At 32.4% G+C, this 23474-nt stretch overlaps 1 protein-coding gene across 3 annotated transcripts in view; it reads left to right on the top strand.

Annotated features, from left to right (window-relative positions):
• Positions 1-596: 596 nt before the first annotated feature.
• LOC105345084 (beta-1,3-galactosyltransferase 1) overlaps positions 597-23474 on the top strand; it is a 46171-nt gene continuing 23293 nt past the window's right edge. The window contains exons 1-2 of one of the 3 annotated variants that reach the window (XM_034447268.2): positions 597-740; positions 19327-19470. The gene's annotated coding sequence lies outside the window, so the exon portion shown is untranslated. Of the gene's footprint in view, positions 741-8823; positions 8888-12013; positions 12140-19326; positions 19471-23474 lie in introns of those variants that run through there. The other 2 variants (XM_066084496.1, XM_034447262.2) reach the window with 2 other exon arrangements.

The raw sequence follows: 23474 nt of genomic DNA on the forward strand, positions 1-23474 counted from the left end.
TAAATTATATAAAATGATCAAACTCCATTTCCTCCGCAGCCAGAAATACGACTTCTAAGAGGTAAAAATATCAGGCTTTTCTCAATATCTCTACCCACAGTCACATGTAACTTATGGCTCTCATATTGGTTTTGAATGCTTCTCATTTACTCAGAAAACAGACATTTGACCTAAACTTATACGGGACCAACAACGTATGGGTGTATTGTATAGTAACATTTGACCCGTCGATTTAAGAATATTGTGTTATCATAATCTATGTGCACCACTGTGCAATGGTGTTGAGATAGTAGTAAAGAATGAAGAAGTTCAATACAGTCCAACTCTCTTGAATAACGTTTATTATTATACATGTATATCTGATAATTGTTCGACATCCAGAGTACTAACTTATAAATTTCAAAACTTCAACCTTGTCGAACATGAACGTACTGTGCCCCAAGTGTGATCAAATTCTGTATTTGGCGTGTGTTCATGGCGGGGTCTGTATGGTCATGTAGTTTGTAACAGTGTCACAATTTTTTTTTATAGTTTTCTTTCTTATACCCATTATACCCGTCATCTTCTCCTGAACAACTAATAACAACATTCGCTACACTATTCAAGTGGTATCGTAGACTTCTTGAACAATTATCCAGGTGCCAGGATATCAATGAAGGGTTGTTTCTGGCATACACCGGAAGCAAATCCACTGGGGTAACTTAAAGTCGTGATTTTTAACTAAGAATTATCAACTGAAGGTAAATATTATTTACACTTTTGTTATTTCTTTGTATGTATCTCATAATCACCCATACAGTACTGTCGCAGCTTTCGTGTACTTTACCTTTTTTATATACAGAATTTCGATGTACATGTATTTCAAAATAACTTGAGCAGAGGCCTTTCTAAGTTGAGGAAATTGGTTGTGATAGATTTTTTATGGTTTGACTAATCTTAAATCCTTATAAAATATCTATTTTTTTTAAAATACTATTTAAGTTTTTAATACTGTTTAAGTTTTTTTTAGCAAACAACTTGGTATCAATAAAATATCCATAAGTTTTCTGAACTTGGTTTGAAAATATAGATCTATGCAGACAAACAGGGCGCTTCATGCATATACAGAACATTGCGTGAGAATATAACGGATTTTAGGGTATTTTGATAAACGAGTTCCTTTCTGTATTTTTTCTGAATATAAAGACCAACAAAGAAACCCTTAAATATTCAATAACAAGACTTATGCAAGATAGGCTGGGAATTATTTCTGATATCAGAAAATGATTTTTTGATATCAAGAATTCGAATTTCTGATAACAGAAAATAATTTTTTGATATCAGAAAATACGATCCATTTTTTGATGTCATAAAATCGATTTTCCGATATCAAAAAACCACTTTCTGATATCAGAAAATGAATTTTGATATCAGAAATTCGAACTGATTTTTTGATATCAAGGATATATTTTCTGATATCAGTTATTTAAATAAAATGGAAACTAATTTTCACATATTCAATGAATACTCCTAATGGACCAAAAATTAAATTGGTGGACTACAGAGCCCGATTTGCATTTTAATATTTGTTGTTTTTTATTTGAAGATTTATTAAAATGTAAGAATTTAATAATGTTCTTGATAATTCTGGTATAAAATATTGAAAGCGCAAACTGTACACCTGTATAATTCCTATTACTAGTATATTATGCGACGCCATCATTTTTTTAGGATCGTCTCAATACTCACAGCGAATCGCTTAGCGAGCAATGCTAACCGTTGTATATGTATACGAACTTGCCAAAATGAAATCGGATATAAAACTAGACATACTTTATTATTCTTAACAGGTTTGAAACACAATTTCTTTCAAATTACAAAAGTTGCATCACAAAGAGCATTCATTCATTTTATGTAGGACTTATTTTCTGATATCGAAAATCGATTTTTTTGATATCAGAAAATCAAACGATATTTTGATATCAAAAAATGATTTTCTGATATTAAGAATTCGATTTGTTGATATAAAAAATCAACTTTTATTCTTGATATCGAAAATCTTTTTTGATATATCAGATATCAACGCAGTGACCTACATGTATTTCGGGATTCAGATAATTACAGTACCACCCTGTTGATAGTGATGAGTTTACAAGTCTAAAGAGGTTGGATTACATCTGTCAATATTTGAACTGTCTTTTAAAACGCATAATTGGCTACCTTATCTTCAAAGATGGCGATCTTTAGGCCGAGTGGTTGTATCAAATTCGCAAAGAACCCGCTTGCTTTTATTTTGAAGGTCTGTACTCCTTAACATACGGTTCAACGATATCATATTACCAATGTGGTATTTAACCGGGCTTTGGTAAAAGCAAAGTCTTGGCTGTATGTAGTCAAATCGCCAGTGTTACTTTAAATATCACTACAAAATAAAACAAATCATAAACCCGACCCGAACAGCATCAGAGTAGACGATTCCACTATACAAAATCGACAACATTACTTAATAAAATATTTTTGAAATGTTGCTTTAGATTAAATTTTGCGAGAAAATGTGGATTAATTTTCTATTATCCTTATCATGTTATAAAGGCAATATTGTACACACACCTTGACTATAAAATCCAAATTGTAAGATTCCTTTTGATCATGATGTTATTATTGCATATTTTCAAAACAAATATAAAACAACTGCATTATTCCAAATTCGCAGTGTAACCTATTGAAAAGCCTAATCAAATTTATCTTAATTAAAATTCATTCCAACGCTAGCAGCTTAAGTTCACACAAAAGTGCATATCTAAATATAGTTACTGTAATATGTACATGTATTATGGTAAAACATATGTTAATGTTTAGTTGTTTCGCCAGGGTTTCAGGTTTTTCACTTTGACTGAATAATTGCCGACTTAGTGAAGTAATTATCCAGACAATTAATTATTCCGTACATTTAAAATACGGCTACCCAGAAAGAACAATACACAATGGTAAGCCCAATCTATGTTTTTATAAAACTGCGTTGACTCTATTCACACCAAAAACGACACAGAATTATCCCAGGTAAAGGATGGGAAATATATCTACTTTTGGTTCACTTACTAATTTTAAGATTTATTGCTTGTTGGTTGAAGGTAGTGATCATGGAATATACAAGACACAAAAATGGTAACTACCTATTAATTCTAACCTCATTAAAAAATGTAAATGTAATTCAAAGGTTATATGGCATCAGAATCACTTTTTACAACTTGGTTGCATAATATGAAAAACGCATATTTCTTATTGGTTGTTTGGTATCAATAGGAAGAATTATGCCAGGAAACAGATTTTTGTTAAAAAATATTTTTATCTTCAAATAAGCGACTCTGACAGGGGTTCTAGTTTAGTGTAACTTGAGAAGAAGAGACATGCAAGTCTTAAATGGTCAATCTTTTATAATTTAAGTTTCATTACAGTGTAATAATGTACACAACATACTTACAGGTTATTTCTACAATTATACAATGCACAGGAAATTAAAGTTTTTAAGATGAAGTCAAAACTGTAAAATTATTAACGGACCACACAAACAACGACAATAGGTTACCCGATAGACTAAGGTGAAAGTGACCTACAATGTAAAAAAAATATTCGTCATCCCCCCCCCCCCCAACCCCCCCCCCCAAATAAACCCAACCCCTGCACCAAGAGCAGTGGATTTCACAATTTGAAAGGATTTTTATCTCCCACGATTGTGAAAGTACGGAAGAAAATATTATACATTTTTACTGTGTGACCATATTGGCCTTACCCAAGGGGTGTGATTTCCTGACCCAGGAGTAATGAATTTCACAATTTAGGTAGCTGAATTTAAAATCCACTGATATTCCCGAAAATTCACTGACACCTACTGCACATGTACAATGACTGTACCTCACTGTACAATGACTGTACCTCACTGTACAATGACTGTACCTCACTGTACAATGACTGTACCTCACTGTACAATGACTGTACCTCACTGTACTGAATCTGATTTAAAAAACTGTGAATTTTATACATGTATAATTTATTTTGTAAACGGTCGGTCATTGCATAGGAAAAATCAATACACTTCCCTAACCAGCAAAATTACAGAATTATAATCAATTATTTATTTATATCGAGCACAAACCTTCATTTAATTTGCCGGATAGGGCTGTTAATTCCCTTTATCTCGTTAACAGGTCTTTAGCCGCTAAAAAAAACCTGCAACTTCACACAAAATCAACAAAACATCGTGCACTTTTTAAGTGTACACATATCGAGGTGTGACTGCACGCTTGATTACAGGTACATTTTGTAGATAGTACGCAAGTTCCTTGCTCACATGTAGATTCCTTTTGATCAAAATAGATTCAAAATCAAAGAAGACTGTATTAGCCTTAGACATTTTATTTTTAGAGAGAGAGAGAGAGGGAGAGAGAGAGAGAGAGAGAGAGAGAGAGAGAAAACGAATGAATGAATGTATAGATATTTAATAACAGACTTGATTTTTGTTTATTTATATTGTTTGAGTAAGAAATATTCATTTCATTTGAATTACATAAACTAAAGATTAAAGATACATATTGATACATAAGTTTAATATGTTGATTGACAATTTTCAAGGTTGATAGTTACGACATTCACAACATTTGATCTACTGAAAGTATGTATCCTATTTATACACACAGATACTGCCTTGCTGATCTTTCTTTGAGGTACACTTCAAAGACATTTTGAGGTTATGACCCTGAAGTTTATATTTTCTTAAATTTCAAAAAACATCACGTTGAGAAACATATAAATGTACTCTTGTGATGTTTGTTCAATATCTTGTGATGCATCGTAATTGCAAGTGCCCCTCCCCTCCCCCCTCCAGCTTTGGTTCGGAGTGCGGCAAGAATCCATTACACCTTCTTCTCTTTTATCAACTGTGTCATAGCATACCCGTTTATTACAGTCTATCATAAAATATCTCTCTCTCTCTCTCTCTCTCTCTCTCTCTCTCAGAGAAGAAATTAAATCCATATATTAAAACTATTTTAAGAAATAACTTAGCCCTAATACAATCTTTCTTTATTTTGAGCCTGTTCATGTTAAAACTAATTATACCGTTTAATACATCACTGTTAAATTTTCATGTTAAAATTCACAATCAATACTGCAGTAGGCGTTATTATGTAAAATTTAAAACTGACATTTTAATATTCATCATTGAATATTTTAATCAAAAGAAATCGTGCAGTAATACCTGAATTTGTGAATTGGCTGAGGTTTTCAGTGGCTAAAGCATAGTTAGTGAGATATAGGAAATTAACAGCCCTATCGAATTTAATGAGGGCTTGTCATAATCCAAAAGACAAAATTCTGTAACCTTGTTGGTTAGGAAAATGTAATTTTCTATCCTTATTTAAACCATAAAATAGCTATCGATTTTTGTGTTCCATGAAGAATATGAAGGCGGCGACATTGCAGAAATATACCGGTACATAACCTGCGTGTAACCTGTTGGTTATGTATTTTTTTCTGCAATGATCGCTATCTTCATAACTTGCATGACTCATCACCGAAAATATTTTATTGTTCATATTTACATCTTTCTCTTAACAAGCGAATAAATTGGTCTGAAAGTAAGTAAAAAATTCACTAAATTACTGTCAATGTACATCAGAACGTTAGCTAAAAGAAACAGTCAAATGGTCTCCAAAGGGAATTTGAGTTTGACTTCATCATGATTATTTCGTGCAGTCCGTGATTTTCACACTCGGTAGATGTAAATATAATAGAATGCAATGACCGAGAGTTTACAAAATAAAATCAATTAAAGTACTGACGGTAGTTGACTTTATTGATTTTTTTTTTGGAAAATCAACGATATGTAGTTTCGCATGGTAAGTACGTATAGTTCCTTAGCTGTATTTGAAAAAAAATACGCAATTGTTTTTTTCTAATTTGAATTATCAGGCTTTTCCAACAAAAATTCCGCGCTCTTGACGGAAAACCCCATAATTATGAATCATGTTGTGTAATACTGAAAGATAGAAATAACGCCCCCAAACTCTACGATGCATTTTGTATCAGTAATGGAAATTTTTTTAGAAAATTGTATCCAAGCAAGTTTTTTAAGGGGGCATGGTCACGATTTTGGGCAAAAATTATTTTTCCGATTTTAAAGTTTACAATGCTTCATTGATGCATTTTAAATAGGCAACCAAAATTTGAGTGTCATTTGCTGAGTTATAAGAGAGTTACAGAGTTTACAATTTTTTGCTATGTAAACAAAACTTTTGTTTACATTTTGAATGTTGAAGTGAATATTGCAATTTTAGTCCCCAAGCTAATGTGTTAAAGGTTAGGAACTGTTTATTAATGCTTAAAATAAAGAAAAAGAAAAACAAATCTATTTTTACTGGTACTATATTGAACCTATGTAAACAAAAACAGGGCACGAGCCTTGTTTACATGACAAAGAATTGTCATCTACGCTCCCTCGTGTCATTATGACCACGTCCATCGGGTATCTGCACATAACCAACAATATTATATGGGGTAACTACTACATAGTCTAGTTCAACCAGCTTTTTTTCCCTACGCAACGCAGATTTGTTCAGAGAAAGCCAAAGCCTGTGATTAAACGAGACCAATCATGAAAATGCTGTTCTAATAAAAAGGAACAAAAAGTTAAAATGTTGAAATGAATGGTATTGTTTCTTAGCATTTAATCATTAAAAAAAAGAATTCAACGTAAAAGGGCAACTTTGTTTTCGTGTTTGTATTTGGAATCATCTGACTAAAACAAAGATTGTCATTAATAAAATAGTGTAACATTTGTATAATAAAATATTTCAATAAATTTTTGTCTTTTCCCCAAACTTTAGCTTTAAGATTCTTCAACTGTTTATACGATTATCGCATAGCCCCCTAACTCCGTCACTACCCTAACTCCGTCACTTTCGGGAAACTCCTCGCCGTTTGAAATCGAGTACGATTATGACGTCATTTTTTACATGTCAAAAATCTTTAATCAAATGTCAACAATTTGCTACGGTTAAATTTAAGAATTCGTCAAAAAATAACAGAATTAAACCTTGTTCATTTTATGCACCAATAATTGTCTGAAATCAGCTAAAACTTTTTTACGGGTGCACTAAAATATCGATATTTCTGACATGCGGGCCCATTCGATCATTTACGGTGGTCAGCCATTTTGAGAGAGGTCAAGATGAAACATTTCACATGTAATACATTTTTGATTAGGGTAAATAATACTTTTTTTCTGTCCGGAATAGCCTTTATGCACTACTCTTGATGACAACGTCAAATCGCTCACGCCGATACTTTTGCCTTATACAGGGTATAGATATATCCGGTATATCGCTATTTAGAATATGCTACATTTCTAAAAATGTAATAAATAAATAATATAATAAGTAATATATTAATTAATGATATAAAATATTTGAAATATGTAAGGGCATAAATCAAGTGGCATCCATACATTCTGAAAAGGCCATTGTGATTGTTGTTTCATGGACCCATTTTTTCAGTATTCTGGAGATCATTTCATTTCGATGAAATTAAATACAATTTAAATTGTATGCACCATTTTTACTTATTATAACTTGGCCTAGATACAAATGGAATTTTAACTAAATTGTTAATGTGTCTTCATTCCCTGGCGTATCATAGATCATGTGGGTGACGGAGTTATGTTCATAAGATATAATAAGCACGCGTGATAAACGTCGTATTCAGAATAAAAATAAAAATATTTTTTTTATAATTTTATAAATTATATTGTTTCAGATTATATTTAGTGATTGCAAATGATAAAAACCACAAAAAATAATTTACAGAGAAACGCGGGAGGTTTTCTGCTTAAGGTGACGGAGTTTGGGCACTCGGGGATATAATGAAACATGCACAAATGCGTATTTGTACACAACTTTGTCCATATTTCAAAAAGTAGATTTTTTATGTCATGCAAAAATATGATTTTTTTTTCCATTTCAAAATTTGATCAAAAACATATGGTTTGCGTCCGATTTGACGCTTGTGTCACATTTGTGTCACATTTGTTCTTGTAGGTAAAATGTACTATAACTAAGCTCGTTTTAATTACGGTCTTAACTCTTAAAGGGGCATGGCCACGATTTTGGTCAAATTCTATTTTTCTGTTTTTATTATTAACAATGTTCTAGGAATGCATTTCTAATAATCAAATAAAATTTGAGGGTCAGTCGTTGAGTAATAAGCAAGATACTGGGCTCACAATTCTTTGACATGTAAACAAGACTCGTGCCCTGTTTTTGTTTACAAAGGTTCAATATACCAGAACAAAATCTTTTTCAAGTTGATTTGTCTAGCTTTCTATTCATTTTAAGCATAAAGAAACACTTTCTGGCGTGTAACACATTCATTTTAGATCTAAAACGGACATTTTTACTTCAACGTTCAAAATGTAAACAAAAGCTTTGTTTACATAGCAAAGAATTGCAAGCTCTGTTACTCGCTTATAACTTAACGAATGACAACAAAATTTTGGTTGCCTATTGAGAATGCCTTACTGAAGCACTGTAAATATTAAAATCGAAAATATAATTTTTGACCAAAATCGTGACCATGCCCCTTTAAGACTAAACCTAGACTATAATAAGAACCCTCTTTGAACTCCAAACCCTTGTCAAGTTTGAAAACATTTGTATATTTTATATTTAACTATTCGGAGAAGCAGATTTATAAAGAAAAAACCTAATACTTTAAGCTGAAGAATAACCTTATCTCCTATATAAGAGTATAAGCATACCAAAAAGTTAATCTTTTAATACAGGGGCTCTATCCGGTGGCGTACAGTGTACATAGCGCTCTGGATTAAACGCTGTTTTTTTCCTTTTCTGTTATTCAGGTAATGAACTAAACGAAATTGATAATGTTTAGGTATAAATGTCTAAAGAATGAATATTTATTATACAGTTAGTATATCTTTTAAAAATTAATTTCAGCTGATAATCTGATAACATTGATATACATGTATTATTATTATTATATATTTTTATCTGCGGTTGATTTCAGAACCGATTTAAATAAAATAATGGAAAATGGAAACTAACTTTAGATTTGAAGTATTTGGAGATGATGACATTTCATATGATGAAAATACTGTACTATTTAAATAAGTTCATAACTACATTTTAAAATATAAGAGATTTAGTTAAAATTATCATAACTGTATCTATACATATAATATATATACGCAAAAGTTATCCTTCCCCTTCTCCCTGGAAAAAATGCAGGATCCGCGCATAAAAACGTTCCTTTGAGTCAAGGATACAATTTCTCCAGTTACGTTTTTTTTACATGGTACTATTTCTCCTCATATCTCTTTGCACGCCATCTAGCGTTTATTTAGTGCAGGACTTGGTTTTGCATCGGTGATCGTTTGTTTTGCATCGATGTCTGTTGATTTTGCAAAAGAGGCTGTTGGTTTTGCTTTAAACTGGTCTGTTTCGTATTTTAGTATTTTAAAAATCAGTTGTTTGTTTTGCATAAACTTAAGGTCTTTTTCCCCATTCCGCCGCCCAAAGAGATTCCTCTAACATTAACCGTCCGCTTTTAGAATACGACAACCGATCACACATGTACATATACATTGTCAAGTCAACCAACATGCTCTGTTTGTCATCGGTGATTGAAGCGGAAAGTCAAAGGCAAAAGAACGGTCTCAAATGGATACTGTTCCGAATGTTCCAGATCTTGTCAGTTTAGAGCGAAACCCATTATTAGCAAATACCGATGCTATGGTGTGACATCATAGACAGATTAAAATCCCCAGAACTCTTGTTCACTACTCGGCGAGAAGATTGACCCCTATTTTAATACTGCTAGATGTAAAAGGGCATAAATGATCCCCAAAAGATTATTTTTTAAACAGTTGATGTTTCCGATCCTCGGCCTCAAAGTATATATTTTTTTAATCATAAAAATGTTTTTTTTTCTTTCAAACTTTATAAATGTCATTAGATAAATTTTTTTTAGATGGTATCTATGCAAAGCAGAGGCGGATCCAGCAATTTTGAAAAGGGGGGGGGGGGTTCCAATTGATAAAAATCAATACGTGCAAAATACATTATTTGTCAATAAACAAGGCCTTTTGAACGTTTTCCGTGCGTAAATTTAATGAACATTTATCTCATGAATATCTATTTCACATCTATTTTAATATCAGAGTGCAGTGCATTATTGAGCGTTTTGGTTTAGGTAAGGAAGATTTGCATAATTTCCAGCCTTTAAAAAAAACCAAGTCTCCAGCAATGAGAACGTGCGTCTATGCTATGCTTAATAGAAAGAAACACTAAGAAACCAAAAATAATTCAGACTTATTACGACAAGCTATTATAAAAATGAATTATTGGTAAAAAAAAAATTGTCTTTGATGTTTAAATTCTGAACTATTTATTGATTTTGATTTCTATCAGTTGCCTTCTTAAATAAAGGTCTAAATGATATGATATGACAAAAATGGGGATAGTTTATCTGCTGAATAGATGGAACATGTGAAATACAATTGTACAAGCAATAGTCGTCCCAGGAACTTGATGTGACCTCTGTATAATGGGTGCCCCACATCACCCGGCACTAGTACAGATGCGATCTTATTCAGGAAAGTTTTGAAAAGTTGTACATTTTCATAATGGTTTATATATAAACCCCTTACACGGTATTTTGTAACTTATATAATTTCCGATTCTTGGAAACAAAACAAAAAAGGGCTTTCTTTTGTGTTTCATGTGGGTATGAAGGTATGGTATAGCTAGCATTCCAGAAAAATAGCATAACTTGCATAAAATTAAGTATAATCGATTTTTTAAACAAATAGAGTAGACAATACATTGTAGATGTTATTATAAATCTGTGTTTTTAGGGACACTGCTTAATAGTTAATATTTTTTTTAATTTTCCACATGTTTACTCACAGATGTGAGCACCGGATGCTGATGGGGAGTACCTTTTTCGATAAAAAAAAATCGTTAGGGTTTTTCATATAAGAAATACATGTACCTGTAAATTACGGTGCGTTGTAAAAAATTCTTTAAACTAGCAATTTTAAAAGCATTTATTTGAAATAATTACAGTATTTATATTATAAATGGTGACAATTGCCTTTAAATAGGCATTACAAGTTTTCAAAAAAAATTATATGTCCCAGAGAAAGGGGGGGTTCCGATAATTTTGTCAATATAAAAGTCAGATTTATTGTACGAATAAAAGAAATCAAGATAATTTAAAGTTATTGAACATTGCTGAGGATCGGAGATTGTTAAGTAAAAAAAAATTAAATTGAGGATTCTGAGCGAAACAAAATAATAATACAATGAGAACTGATATCGAGTAATTTGTTTCAAGTGATACAGAAACAAATTTTAACAAGTGAAAAGCTGTCAATGTGACTGCAAACCAGGTTTTCTTTTATGTGAACTGTATCCATAATCTATGTCAACCCTTAATTGATAAACCTTACCTACCGTATCCAGTGAAATGGAGTACTCTATATGCAATATTTTGCCAAAAATGACTAATTTCAAAAGCTGGTATTTTTTTTTAATTAATTATCAGAAATTAAAATCCTAGCAATAAGCACACCTCTGATATATGTACAATTGATATGCAAAAGAACAATTTCATATCTTGAAAACTGTAGGAGGAGTTATCCGTACAATGAGGGTACCCTTTTTTTGGCAGCCGACCGCCCGCCATTTTCACAATTTTTTTTTCGCTGGAAAACCCGGTTATAAACTCAAATTTTGCGTAGAATGAATTTCTTATGAATTTTGTTTAAACATAATTTTTGTGACTCTTATTGTGTAGAATACAAATTTGATGTGACCTGTATATTATATTGTACTTAAAAAAATCTAATAGATGTAGTAATAATATTGTTAGTGTAATGTCATTATTTTAGAAGTAATTGTTCGGCAGTTCTAGTCTTCATGCACATAATTATAAAAATCTTCAGTATAGTCAGCCAGGTGATCCTTGTTTGCAATTAAAGGTATTTAAACGTCTGGAGCTCTGGTGAATTGAGAATTTAAACAGTTAGTATTCTTGCTCAACTCTGGACTGGTGTATTGAGACGAAGGAGTAAAAAATAGCGCAACTAGTAAGTTTGTGATTATTTCTATTGCATTAAATATTATGTAATAACATGTGCTACATGTTTATTATAAATTCAATATCCAAATTTATGTATAAACTTTAGTGTGCAAATGGATCGATTTGACAGTTTAAAGAAGGGTGTCTGATTGGCTAAAAACTAACCATTGTTAATATATTTTGGTTTTTTTTTTTGGGGGGGGGGGGTAAAATACAACATAAAATATTAACATTTTTCTTGCAACAAATAGTTCTATATTTTACACAATAAAATTGATATGTCTATTTAAGAATTTTATTGCACGCTATAATTGCGTTGCAAAAATCCCCATTTCGCTTACAAGTCGCGCTTTCTCTGTAAATTTAAGATATAAGAAAAGTCTTAGAATTATGCACTACATGTACACATGTGTTAGTGATAAGAGATCAAATAAGTTCATCGTTTTTATTAGAAAGTCCCTAAAAACTTCCTTATCTACTTTTTGATTTCCTTACATTTTGTTTGGGCCATATTTAAGCACGTGTTGATTAACGTTTGATTAACGACATATTGTTTCACAAAAGGCCGAAGTATATCCCATTGTCACTGTTTGGTAAAAGGCCGCAATGTTCCGGATCGTTCACAATTACCGACCTTCTTTCACAGTCTTTACAGCAGAAACAATCTTAGAACCTTGCTTTTGGCGAAATGAGATACTTGGTAGACAATAAACTTAGCGTTCTGTGAAACATAGTCCCAGTTTTTATATTCTTGACAATGATTCGGGATTTGTTCCTCTGGCCATTAGCAAAGATTTTAAAGTTAAAACTGAAGGTCAACTTCTTATAATTTTGCAAGCAAGCAAAATAAATAAATGAATAAAAAAAATAAATAACATCAGACATACTTCAAATCAAAGTACTGAAGTACTGACGGGATTTTATATTATTGATCATTATTTATTTTTAAATCAACGATACATAATTTCGCAAAGAAAGTAGTTTCTTTGCTGTATTTGGATAATTACGCATGTTTACTTTCTTATACGAATTCTTGGACTTTGCGATAAGAATTGCGAGATATAGACGGGAAACCCTATATCAATCATGTTGTATAATATTAAAAAATAGAATTTACGTCATCAAACTTTGCGATGCATTGTGTATCAGTTATCGAAATATTTCTGTAAAATTGTATCCAAGCAATTTTCACAAACAGATGATGATAAAGTCTGGGCTGTAGAAATGGCAGACCGGTCTCGTAGGAATACATACGACTACAACAATATCTAAATTGTTGTTACCACTTAAAATCTGACTATTTTCAAGGTATTAATAAATAAGTTTCCTTGAAAAGCAATGCTTATGAATAAATTACATAGAATTAATCGATTATTTTCAAGTACTAAGTCTTGTCAGCGATGATAGTGTGTGCTTAGTGTCCTTTCTGACATATTTTATTTCTTTAAATAAAATCTGCAATATGTCAGAAAGGACATTAGGCCCAAACATTGTTTCACTTCCGTTTTGCCAGAATAACTGCATATGAGAGCTGTTTAAAATCAACTCCGGAAAATGACAAAAACACATACACAAACACAAAATCAAATCAAAACAAAAACCAAAACGAGAATAAGATCGACCAAAATTCAGAATATTAAACCTGAATACTTTAAACCAATTTTAAAAAAATTCAAAACATGGGTTTTAACCGTAACTGGGCCAGCACCTGAAATCAAATCCTTCTACACTATAACTTGAGAGAAGTCCACAAATGACTTTTTTGTGCCCGTCGTTATCTAGAAAAATGATCCGTGGCGAATTTACAAAGAAACTTTTGTGAATTACCTTTCTCGTATTCGCCAATATTCAAAATCCTTCTTAACACGCACCAAAAAGATTTTGAGAGAGGTGGGGGGGGGGGGGGGGGGGCAGCTTTTTTGTAAAATTGCTCGTCCAGACATTTTCAAAATTCGTAATTATTTGTTAGTTCTGTCTTTTTTTTTTAACTTATAGACATGGGTTGACAAATAGGTTTAGCATAAAAAGCATTTTATTCATAAAATACTCATAAAGGGTAAGCCAAATTAAAAGTTACTGCGACCAGAGTGCCTTTTACGGGTTGTTGGTTTTGATTTGTGCATTGTTCATTTCACCAAAGACGCTGTCAAAACGAATAAAAATTATAACTGAATATTTTTTCACGTGTTTATTCATAATTGAACGTGAAACACGTTAAACAGACAATGTATAGTACAAACCTGACCAACATTTGAATCACTGGGTAATGTTAGTTTTTTTTCTCCAGCAATAAGCTTCTTATGATGGCCTGTTGTGAAAAAAAAAATCTTCAGGTCATTAGGAAAGATTAGAAGATTATGGTCTGTTCTTTTGGACAAAAGCTAAACTACGGAGTAATAATCCTCTTTAAACTCATAGGACAAAAACTGCAGTGTGGAGAATCATTCCTATAAACGTTGTGAAAAATTGAACATTTAGTAGTATTATGCAATTAGCAGTGTTGATATAAATACAAAATTAAACTAAAATTCAGATTGAGTAACATTCCCCTATAAGAATGTATAATATTTACTAATTCTTTTGAGACAAACAATTAACTACAAAGTAATATTCCTCCATGGACAGTGCTCATAAGACAAACACTAATTTACAGTGTTACATTCCTACATAGAAGGTTACAAACGAAACAGAAAACTAAAATACGAAGTAATATTCCTCTCTGAAAAGATTATTAATACAAAGACTTAAGTGCAATGATAAATATCCATTTTCGTAAGACAAAATATATGCTAAGAGTAACATTCCTCAAGACAATCTTTATCACTTCTTTAGAAAATTTAAAATAATTGTCATTCCTAAGTAAAGACCTCGTACACAATAACAATCAATAAGAGATTTTTTTCTTCAGTCCTCCTGAAGGACATTTGCTATGGTACGGGAGAACATTCCTCCAGACGACTTTTACAATTCTCTTCGGACAAAGCTGAGCGACGGAGTAACATCTCTTGGACGCCATGTTCTATTGATACAAAACTAAGCAATGGAGTTACATTCCTCCAGACGGCAATGTAAAGTTCTCTAAACAAAGCGACGGAGTAATATTTCTCTAAACGGCATTGTAAAGTTCTTCTTGGACAAATCTAATCGACAGAGTAACATTCCTCTAGAAGGCCTTTTTAAAGTTCTCATCTGGCAAAACCTTAGCACTGGAGTAACATTTTCCAAAAATGTCTAGACAGCTTTTGTACTCTTCTCTGGAGACAAGACCTAAACTTAATAATAATCCTCCAGACATGTACAGTTTCGTAAACTTTTTATGAGGAGAAATTGATGTTGGTAGTACTTCCTCAAGGAATTTTAATACTGCTCTTTTGAGACAAAAACTAAGATTTTTCTCTACATTCCTGTAATAAGCTGTGCACTGTTCTATTGAGACACCCCCCCCCCCTAAAAAAGAAATAAAAAATAAAATAATAAAATAATAATAACACATTCAAAAAACTATGCAGAAACATTATTATATAAAACTATGCACAGGTATACTATAGTAGTAAGACAACAGGTCAATACGGAATAAGTTGCTTTCTGTGAACAACATTCTAATCTGATTAGCGGTGCATATAGAACATGATATAATCAAATAATGTAATACGCCGCTATGATGAATTTAATATACAGTGGAGCCTCAGTTATCCGGACGCTTTCGTTCCCAAGTTGAATCGTCCGGATAGGTGAAGCGTCCGGATATCTGAAATGTGTCTATTGTTTTCATGATTGATAATGTATTTGTATGCAATGGCTCCCAGTGTTGATACTAGTTTTTTTTTTTGCCTTTCATACCATATAGCAACACATGCTAGAGTGAACGTTTTTAAGAGATACAGAACTCTGCTTTATTTTATTATTTTGTCATGAAATATTAACCGGACAATAATGATAACCGAATCTAGCTGAATTCTTTCTGTCCAAGTGTGATATGTGTGTGATACACTGTTGAGATTTTGGAAGTCAGTGTATTTATACAAGCTACTCATGAGGGTCTAGCACGTAAAAAAGGTGTGAAACTTAATTGACAGGGGTAATCTTTTGTACTGAGTAGGGTATCATCAAATTTTACCGTCCGGTTAAATGAAGCAAGATTAGTAGTAAATCAGTGTTTTGTGGTAAAAACATTTAAAAAAGGGTTCTGATATTCACGTTTGCAAAGGGAAATCCGTGTTAATACGACTGCATATTGTCTTGGCAGTTTTTTCCAGGTACATAAACAAGAACGTTTTAATAATATATTTATTTACATATATGAACGAGTATTCAAATTAATTCAGAACTGCTTTTCATAACTTACATCATAACGACTCTAGACTGTGTCAGATAAAAAAAAATGCGGCATATTAAGTTAATATGAATAGACGATAATTAGATTTAGCGATCGCAAAAACAGCCTTTGAATTTTTAAAAAATCTTGGCCTTCTCAATTTCTTTTCCTGTTGCGGAGCACATCGATTTGGAGCCAAATTAGATATCAGTCACTTTATCTCGTTCTTAGATTTTCATATAGAAAATAGAAATATGATGAAGTTGGCCCCTCCCAACATTTTTAGGAGAATGTAAAAAAAAACTCAATTGAAGATAATGACATTAACAGTGGGTATATAGAAGATAAAGGAAATTGTAGAAACACATGTATATACATATCCCCCACCAAGGATTAGGATTTTCACGATTTTGCCCATACCTGCCCCCTCCCCCTTCATAAAACGATATGCTTAGTGCCTGGATATAAAAAGTATCATAACACTAAAGTGCATATACTGCATATACAACCCTACACTATGTAGAATGGAATCTTCTCCTCCACGGCACCTAATCCTACCTCTAATTTTTTAGGGGTCCATGTTTGCTCTGCTCCTGAATTGCATTTTTCTTTAAGTTTGGACTTTTGATTTTGGGCACTGTTCGTTATCACAACATGTCATCGATACATTCCTTTTATAAGAACTGTAATCGACTCTGAGTGACATGTCAATTCATAATTCACGATACATGCGTGACATTGATTCTGTTTTACAACTTTCTCTATCAAGATTCAACTGTTCAATGAATTTGATTTTATGTATTTATCAATTAGTTTATAAAGTACATGGCTTGTACAAAACATTCAGTTTTCTTCTGTTTAGGCTCTGTTACCAGAGCAACGGAACCACATAGCAATAATTAATGGATATCCTCTTTCTTACTTTTATTGTCAAGTGTAATTCACTCGTTTATTTTGTTAATTTCAAGTTCCATTATCATGTAGGACAACAAAATGTACAGAAAACATAATAATCGTAACGCAGGCCTTTGTGATGGCGAATAGAATAAACGGTCGCAGATACAGTGTACTAATTAGCAGAGGTTTGAACAGGAATAGCTTTACAGACCAAAGGCCTCTAGCGGGAGTTTGCTAAACATTGTTACACTAAAGATGGGAGTTTTGGTGAGTGCTCGCTCTGCTGTGCAGTGCACAGATAATTTGTGCTACAGTTTTTGTGACTCAAGTCCTCAGTTGAACACTTTATTACCTTGAAAAGTGCTGGTAAAAAAACCCATGTGAAATAATCTGCATCATCTAAAATTTCTTCGGTGCCCATACGGGATATACGGCTGGGAAATTTTATAACAAAGCATAATTATCACAAAATACCTCAACTGCATCACTTCGGTCAATAACTATGGTTTTTCCGGTCAATATGTATTTGTTTCCTTCGTTGCCATGCAATATTTATCAGATATTAACTTTGAATTATACTGGATTACCATTCAACCGTACTCGCATTGTAACTTGATACAACTTGTGTAGCATACTGAGGGCGCGCTTGATTTTCCTAAAAGGTGTACACCGTGCATACTTTTGTAAATCAAGTGCACCTTTCTACACCAAGTCAGGGACACGTGTTGTTGAGTGTAGCACTGAACCCAATATGGCAGTTGTTATGATTAGAAATTTGACAAATGATTTTGAGAAATAAAATGGACTACATTAAAAGTTGCCATTTGTATGAGCGCCATTAAATTTGAAATGTGTTATTCTTTGCAATTGATTATATTGGGGAAAATCCACGGATCGTCGCTGAATATCAGATCCTCTGTTAAAACTGCATCATTTCCCGCCATATATGTACTTAACTTCCCAACACTACTCCATTAGGTGTGCTTGATATACGATACAAAATATATACACATCTGTACGATAAAGTTCGATTTTTAAAAAAAACCCATCTAATATTTCAGAATTCAAGTTTCAGTTTTAATCAAAAGTACACGCATGTCGACCACGTGAAGAATCGGGTTAACTGCACCTTTAATAAAGTTGCATTTTGCAAGCAGGATCATTGCATTCATTTGGGGCCTTTTCAGCTATAGACGCCCTTGTGTTTGTTAGAGTACTCTAGCTGTACCGGAGTCTGACTCATAGATTTTCTTTGTTAAAACATAGTTTTTGTTGGATTCCCTTAAGATATAGTTAACAAACTAACGAAGTTGTAACTGATTGAAAGATAGGAGTGATATAGTTGCTTTCCAGGGGGAGGAGGGGGGGGGGCTGTTTGTTGAGTATGGTTGTGTTTTACTTTATCCGTTAATCCATTGATCAGTCAACATGTGTAAAATATAGGACGAAAACATGTTTTATACCTCTATTCAAGGTTTTACTCGAGATATCAGCATCACATAACCACAAGGTAGATCAGAAAATCAATATTGAAAATATCGCTTGATTGAACAGTTTTATGGACGTTGACAAAATCGAACATTCAAAATACATACATAAGCGAAACAAAATTATTTTATGATATTGTAATTAACATCTGTTTTATTAATCACCCTTCGTCATCCTCCATCGCGTTGGATTGCACGTAACAAACGCCGGATCAATGCCCATGTAAAGACTCCTTTCAAGTAACATAAAGCAACAATTAACTTTTGTATATTCAGAAGAGCATCAATTTGCAAAACAGTTAAATTGCATACTCTTAAGCACGCCAAAAATATCATTATACATAATATATAACATTATATTTTTTGGCGTGCTTAAGAGTATATATACATGTTTTATGCATTGTATGTAAAATATTACTTTAGTGCATACAAAGCATAAAACATGTATATATGACGGTATCTGACATCACTTCTCCCCCTTCTAATTACCTGCAGGTACCAGCGTGTCAAAATCATTGGAAAGGGAGTAGAGGGAATACGGAAGTCGGCACAAGGCGGGATATTGATCAGATATTAACGCCGCAGGATGCAGCGATGGAAGCCGTTTCGTTAAAATAGGATCAGTAAACCCGTTTGAAGGTGAGTATATACATATGTATATACATGTAAAATTCATAAAAAGTGTACAATATATACCTGTAATTAAAAGATTTGAATTATTTCTGGGAGGATTGAGGATTCTGTGTTTTTGTATCTTTGCCTGTTCACGCCTTAGTCTGTGGAGAATCGATCGGTACACCCAACATTCCTTGTAAGTTTATTGTGCTACATGTGCGCCTAATAGCCTTATTTGATGACAGATTCTGTGGAAACAGAAATATATTTCTTTCTTATAATGGACATGATCCGTATTGATCCGAGGTAATGACGCTCGAATTGGCGAGTTTCTATTTCGTTTAACAATAGCACAGAAGACATGAAGGAGATTCTTTGTAAATATAAAGGGAATTGTACTGCAATTGTAAAATTATTCCCTAATTTGAATTTACCTTCCATGCCATTTGGGACGGGAGCATTCAGTGTAATTAGAATAGCGCGTACTGATTAGTCTAAGACATAAAACGTTTGAAATCACCTGGAAATCTAATGGGTGCACCAACTGCATCGACCGATTCAGTACAACATTCTTTATACATGTTATACTAGCAGTTGGTCTCATCTTAAAATAAATACCACGTATGGTTATGAAGACAAAACCTTCCATAGCAAAAACAAAATTATTTTCAAAGACTAAATCTATTCAATGTCATCTTTAAGTAATGTCGAAACCATTGAAAACTGATTCAAAAATAGTAAAAGAAAATGATAGTGCATAAACAGCAAACAGAGATGCGAGGAGAATCCTTTCCTTTTGTCCAGAGTTCTAAGTTACTGAAGCTCTTTGTGAGTTAATTTTAATTTAAGAAGTATTTTATTCAAGTATATAGATACATTGAAATGGATTGAACAGCAGGCATAATGCCTATTTATGTTCTCTCCTGAGTGTGTTTGTGAGTGTTTGTGAGTGTTGAAGCCTCTTGTCCTTTCAACGACCTGTTTATACGTACAAGATATCTAATCATTCATGAATATTTAAAATCATTGCTTCCAAGCCCTATGAACACACCTGTTCAATAATAGATTTGGTGTAAACTTGACCATCTAATAAGTTAAGGCACTGCTAAATGGCATTGAAACCTTGGTACCTGTGTTTATTATGAAGCATTTTCTTAATAGTTCAAATCATTCAAATCTCAACGGTACAAAACAAACTCACATACGAGGTTGCACTTGTTTGTAATGCTACATGATGTAGTTATTGAATACACATTTTTATATATATGTTATTCTTCTGTTCTGCAAACTATCTGAAGAAAACCGGCATAATTATTTACCAGCTTTAATGCGCGCATCGTAAAGTTGTTTTTTCTATATATTTGTATTAGTGATGAGATTAATGGCTCACCATTGAAATGACGTAAGCAGAAATCCAATTATTATTGATGAAATATGATTACTTTGTCCAGTGGCTGGCCAAGATGTATCTGGGCGATTCTGTGCTTGCTTTCAAAATGAATACCAATATGACCTTAAACTTCTGTTAAGTTTGAAATGAGATTTGATGATAGGCCAATTCTCTTTCATAAACAATATGCAATTCTTACGCTATGTTTTAAAGCATTGAAAAACGAATGATTTCGTAAGAATACTACCGTTGATAAAATAAAATCTCATAACAAATAGGGTTTCGAATACCAAACGATAAAAAAATACAACAAAATTTAATATAACTTCTTTTCATGAATTTAGATTCAAAACTGTGATTAAAATTGATTTCCTTAAACAAGTTTCCCAGCGTAAGCGTAAACATAATAAATTGAACCAACCCAAGCGTTTGATCATATAGTGTGTAGGTTTATGGTAAAATTTGAGTTGATTCATGGTGTCATGACTACAGTTGTCAAAACAGTAGCCATAGCCCAAATATTAGATGAGAATTTGTGGTAATTACACATAACTCTCAGATTACACGTCATTTCAACATGAATTAAAATCACACAAATTGCCATATAACCATAACATTCATTAATTCAATATTTTGATTTAACAATAACTAATTGGTCTAGATATATGACATGCATGGAGTACTTTGCCTTTCATTGAAGGTTATGACTGGCAAATAATATCCTTTTATATACCTGAAATTCGAGATTAGCTACAGCGCGTGTCTTTTCAGTTATAACTCGTTTGATTGCGACGCCAAACTGATTCACTGAGTTTCAAGTTTCAAGTCATCGATTTTTAGTTTTTAAACCAAAAGAAAGATGTGCATAACATTTGAATATAAAAAAAAATCAATATAGAAAGGGAAAAGTTGCTAATAAAACATCAAACCGGGTTTTCTTTTGTATGAACAGTATCAAAGATTCATTTGTCACCCTGAACCTATCCAGAAAAATAGGATGCTGTACATGGATTATTTTGCAAAAAAAATTATAAGTAAGTTCAACAGGTAATATTTTTGCATAAATTATCAAAAAAGTAATATGCACACCTCTTATATATGTACAATTAATCTACCTAAAACATCTTTCTACATCAAAAGTGTAGATTGAGTTATCAGTAAAATAGAGAAACCCTTTTTTGGCAGCCGACCACCCGCTTGTCATTTCCACCATTTCAATACCGGTTTTTATCTTTAGAAAACTCAGTTAAAAGAACTTGCACGAATGTGAACTTGCGAGGCATGGTTGATGCAATTACACACTTACACGCCTAACTACACAAAATTAAATTCTAGTGGTCTACGCCTGGCAGTGAACAACGTCAGTTGATGTTGCCGAAATAACAAGATAAAGAAAAGAAGCCACAATTTATAAACTTGCATTTTGGTTTTTTGTTTTTTTTTGAAAATGTTCAAGATATGGGTTATGCAATTTTTATGCAATCATAAATATTTTTATATCACACAGGAATCAATAAATATTTTTTTTCTTTTTAATATATTCCCATATCTCCTTGAATCTCTTGAATGTTCACTAAAGGTGAGCAGCAAATGTTTTGTTTTACCGATCATGAAGTAGTAAAAAAGACAGCATAAAGGTATGTCATTAATACTTAGTACATTGTATTCAATTGTTTCAAATTCTATATCTATCGACCTTAAGAAAGTTTGAGAGAAATATACTTTTAAAGAATAAATAATACCAAATTCAACAATATCTGCATCATTTTTTAGGGTTTTTTTGGTTGTTAGTTATGTACTGCTGATCATTTTTGTGAAACGTAAAGAGGAGAAAGAAGAAAATATCAAGTTGATATATTTTACAATTAATTTGTAAAATCTTATCATTACTTTTTTTCCCGCACCATGGGGTTAGCTACGATTAAGTTTTGTGTACATATTTTACTCTAATATATCCCTTTGATTTTGCAATTCTTCGTATCCTGTTTTATGACCCTCCCCAAAGTTCAACATTTATTGATTCCTATGGGAGAAAAAAATATTTATTGATTCCTATGGGAGAAAAAAATATTTATGGTTACATAAAAATTGCATAGCCCATAAATCTTGAAAATTTTCCAATAAAAAAATTTCAAATGAATAAATTGTGACTTTATCTGGTCACTAGAACGAAAAAGGATGTTATCAAACCGATTGTTGACATGTAAGCTTGAGAACTCAGCAGTAGGGTTGATGATCAATAACCAGTCAGATACACCTTCGATATTAAAAACGACATATTTAGCTATAAATTAAAATTAACTAAAGAAAAATTCCATGAATATGAATGTCTTCTTATACCTTTAAACAGATTTATTTCATAAATTAAAAATTGTCACGACCATCAAACCGTGTTTCTGGTGAACGGAATACTGTAATATCTATTTTCTCAAGCTGACATCCAGTAGCCTTTGACTAGAAGATATGAAATGAACTTCGGTTAAGATTAAAATTTGTACAGAATGCAGAGTGGGAACCAAATGGGATGTTGTGAATGAGGATTAATCCTATATCATTAATCCTATATCATTAATCCTTTATCATTCCCCGATGCTCAATTCAATGCCATTTGAAATACATGTACTATACAGTAAATTAT

Source organism: Magallana gigas, chromosome 5 (genome assembly GCF_963853765.1).
Source record: "Magallana gigas chromosome 5, xbMagGiga1.1, whole genome shotgun sequence".
NCBI classification, from domain to species: domain Eukaryota; kingdom Metazoa; phylum Mollusca; class Bivalvia; order Ostreida; family Ostreidae; genus Magallana; species Magallana gigas.